Source organism: Scardinius erythrophthalmus (assembly GCF_964197995.2).
Source record: "Scardinius erythrophthalmus genome assembly, chromosome: 17".
In the NCBI taxonomy this organism is placed as follows: domain Eukaryota; kingdom Metazoa; phylum Chordata; class Actinopteri; order Cypriniformes; family Leuciscidae; genus Scardinius; species Scardinius erythrophthalmus.
Genome location: NC_138237.1, coordinates 9,736,118 through 9,740,656, shown reverse-complemented (window position 1 = coordinate 9,740,656; position 4,539 = coordinate 9,736,118).

Below are 4,539 nucleotides of genomic sequence, written 5' to 3'. Positions count from 1 at the left end.
GGACGAGCCCTCGAAGCCGCTGGCCAACGCCGCCTTCTACAGCCGTACCTGCTGCGCTTTCCGACGCCTATATCCTTTATTGCTATATTGCTCTGTTTTCTGTGTGTGTGTGTGTGTGTTCGCTGCAACACTCACCCCTAAAAGAGCTGCGTCTTTTTCAAGACGCCTTCTCATGCAGCGCTCGCGCTCGCTCCGAGCCAATTGCCTACGGTGACTCTGAGGACTCGCCAGGCATCCTTTCCGAGGCTGCCCTTCCTGGAAGCGGACGGCGGGATTAGTTTTTCTTTACGTTACAAGAAAAGCTACCCTGCCTCTGCACGCGTCATTCACCGGCGAAGGAGAAAAGAGTGTTCTTAGTCCCACCGTTGGTCGGTCTGACCTCTTTTCTCTCACATTTCTCAGTTCCCTGTTCGGCGACTGGAAATATTATTGCAGCAAGTGAGTCTGTTACATGCTTGCCTGCCAGCAAACGCCGAAGAATACATGTTGACGCCGCTTTCAAAGCCTGTATCCCCCTGTGGCTCAGTGGTGGAATTATAGGTTCTCCTCGCGGGAGACCGGGGTTCGGATCCCGGTCTGGCGGCATATATATTTATGCCGCCAATGCTTTGCTCTGTAAGTCCCCTGAAGGCGACTGCAGAGATGCATTTTGCAGCCAGCGAGCGCGTAGTACCCGCTTGCCTGCAACCGAACACCGTTTCTACGGTTCCCGCGCGTCACTGGCGAAAGAGAATGGAGTGTTTTCAGCCCCGCTGAATCTGGGCGATTTCCACTCTTCTCACATTCTGGCATTTTGCAGGCGTTCTGAAAATGCAAATCACTCTGTCTGTTCCCCGAGAGGCAATACTGGATAATGAAATAAATACTGTGGATAATACTCGCGCTGACTTTGTCTATGTATCTTCACTGTGGTCCAGTGGTAGATTCTTAGACTTGCGCGCGGCCGATCGGAGGTTCGAACCCCAGGCTGGCCGGCAGAAAATATTTATGCCGCCGAATGCAAATCACTCTGTTTGTTCCCCGAGAGGCAACTGCAGACGTGTTTTTTGCTGGCCACGAGCACGTGGTATATATGCCTGCAAGCAAACGCCAGTGTGCATAATACTCGCGCTGACTGTGTCTATGTATCTTCACTGTGGTCCAGTGGTAGATTCTTAGACTTGCGCGCGGGCGATCGGAGGTTCGAACCCCAGGCCGGCCGGCAGAAAATATTTATGCCGCCGAATGCAAATCACTCTGTTTGTTCCCCGAGTGGCAACTGCAGACGTGTTTTTTGCTGCCCACAAGCACGTGGTACATGCCTGACAAGCAAACGCCAGTGCGGATAATACTCGCGCTGACTTTGTCAATGTATCTTCACTGTGGTCCAGTGGTAGATTCTTAGACTTGCGCGCGGGGGATCGGAGGTTCGAATCCCAGGCCGGCCGGCAGAAAATATTTATGCCGCCGAATGCAAATCACTCTGTTTGTTCCCCGAGAGGCAACTACAGACGTGTTTTTGCTGCCCACGAGGACGGCCGATGATGCTATATGTGTAGAGAAGATGCCCACTGCTAGTGCCCATCCCTACACACTAGCACAGCCCTTCACACAGGGCCCGCGCTCATATATTCGACTCGGGTCGATCACGCACACAACATAGTGAACGTGCCCACTGCCTAGTGCCCACAAACACTATGTTCTGCATGCCTTGTGGTTTCTGTAAAGACGAAACCTGTGTGCATTCACTCTGCTCAGACAGACAGTGCACTCATTGCAGTAACTGTGCCCGCTCTCCCGCGCCCACACTTACTCACGGTACTTCTGGTGTCCCGGCCACGGCCGATGGTGCTATAAATGTAGTGTCGATGCCCACTTCTCAGTGCCCATCCCTACACACAAGCACAGCCCTGCACTTAGGGCTCGCGCAAATAAAATCGACTCAGGTTGATTGCGCTCCCCACATAGTAAAAGTGCCCACTACTCAGTGCCCACGAACACTATGTCTATCAGATCACAGGCTCTCTGTAAAAACGAGACCTGTGAGCGCGCGCGCTGCTTACACAAGCAGCGCGCCCCAAGCAGTAAATGTGCCCGCTCACAGCCCACATCTACTCGCACACATGAGTCCCATGGGACTCGCGCAGCCCCCCCTCACTCAGCCAAACACTGTTGTAAGGTCAAGGGCGAGCGCTCCGCCCGCTGTATTAAGCGCGCCCCCCGCCTCAAATGCCGCAGGCATAACGCCTATGTTTGTGAGCCCCATAGCACCTCTGTCGCACGGCGAACAGAGCGCGCTCTGTATCCGGCCCTTAGCCAACCATGCAGATGCATGGGCAGCGCTTCCAGGGGTTTCGGACTGGGTCTTAGGCATTATAAAGAGAGGCTTCTCGCTACAGTTTTGTCGACGCCCTCCGCGCTTCACAGCGCGCGTCGAAACTTCGGTTCCGCTGAATGTAGCACACCTACTTCGCCGCCGAAATATCAAAACTGATAAGCAAAGGGGCGATAGAGCTTGTTCCCCGAGTTCAAAGCGAACAGGGGATATACAGCAGATACTTTCTAGTCCCCAAAAAGGACGGCGGTATCAGACCCATTCTGGATCTCAGACGACTGAACAGAGTATTAGTGAAACGCCGTTTCAAAATGCTCGCAACCAGCAAAATTCTCGCGCATGTTCGCCGAGAAGACTGGTTCATGTCGATAGATCTGAAGGACGCGTATTTTCAAATACAGATAGCGTCACATCACAGGCGATTCTTGAGATTCGCCTTCGAGGGTCAGACATACCAGTATACAGTCCTGCCTTTCGGCTTGTCCCTGGCACCTCGTACATTTACGAAATGCATGGACGCAGCGCTCGCTCCTCTCAGACTCAGAGGCATGCGAGTGCTGAACTATTTGGACGACTGGTTGATCCTAGCCCAATCACGATCTCAGCTCATAGAGCACAGAGCCATTTTACTCGATCACCTCGAGAATCTTGGTATCACGGTCATTTGGGCGAAGAGTTCACTGAACCCCAGCCAAACGATTCCGTTTCTGGGTATAGTTCTGGACTCACAGTCTACGACAGCGCGGCTGTCGCCACAGCGTGTGCTGAACATTCAGCGCGCGGCGATGTCTTTCCGCCGCGGCGCTTTCACCCCGCTCAGAAAATTTCAAAGGATGCTGGGTCTCATGGCCTCAGCATCGTCAGTTCTCCGGCTGGGCTTGCTCCGCATGCGCCCGCTGCAGTTCTGGTTGAAAGCGCGGGTTCCGCGCAGAGCGTGGGTGTCCGGTCATTTACGCCTCAAGGTCGATCAGGACTGTGTCACAGCCCTGGTGCCTTGGATGGCGAACGACTGGTACCAATCAGGTGTAAGCCTGGGGACTTCCTCGAGGGTGAGGATGGTGTCTACGGACGCATCCACCTCGGGATGGGGAGCGCTGCTCGAGGGCAGACCGTCCTTCGGCCTATGGTCGGAACGGGAAAAGCTCCAACACATAAACTGCCTAGAAATGCTGGCAGTGCACAAAGCGCTGACGCGTTTTTGTCCCCACATCAAGGACCAACACGTCATAGTCCATTCGGACAACATGGCAGTGGTGTCCTACATAAATCGCCAGGGCGGTCTGAATTCCATACCCCTGTACAGGCTGGCGAAACGCCTCCTGCTATGGGCTCAGCACAACCTGCGCTCGCTGAGAGCAGTACATGTGCCCGGGCTGCTGAATGTGGGCCCGGACAGACTGTCCAGGAACAACGTTCCTACGGGCGAATGGTCTCTACACCCACAAACAGTCCGGCTGTTGTGGGAGAGATTCGGCAAAGCGGAGGTGGACCTATTCGCGTCCCGCGAAAACGCTCACTGCCCCGCATTCTTTTCAAAGACTGACAGCGCGCTGTCCCAAAAGTGGCCGCGCTGCCTGCTATACGCTTTTCCCCCCATCTTCCTCCTGCCTCAGGTGTTGGAACGGGTCAGGAAAACGAAATGCCCAGTGCTGCTTGTAGCACCGTTCTGGAAGAACCAGGCATGGTTCCCAGTTCTGATGCAGTTAGCAGACATCGCTCCATGGCCAGTGCCGTTGAGGAGAGATCTCCTCTCGCAGGCCAGGGGCTCGATCTGGCACCCACACCTGGAACTATGGTCCCTTCATGTGTGGGCGCTCAACGGATACCCGTTGGTCTCGCAGAGGGAGTCATGAATACCATCACGGAGGCTAGAGCGCCGTCGACCAGGCGACTCTATGCTTCAAAGTGGTCGGTTTTCTCCGGCTGGTGTACAGCTCGGAGCCTTTCACCCCTCGAATGTGAGGTAACGGAGGTTCTCTCCTTCCTACAAGAGCTGTTGGATAAGGGCAGATCCCCTTCCACGCTCAAAGTGTATGTGGCGGCTATTTCAGCGTTCTCCGGTTCAACGCTGGGTCAGTCACTGGGAAGGAATGATTTAGTCATCCGCTTCCTCAGGGGAGCTAGGAGACTGAATCCACCCAGACCTCCTTCAGTCCCTATGTGGGACCTTTCTACGGTCCTGGCGGCCATGAAAGGTGCCCCTTTCGAGCCTATCCAGTCTATTA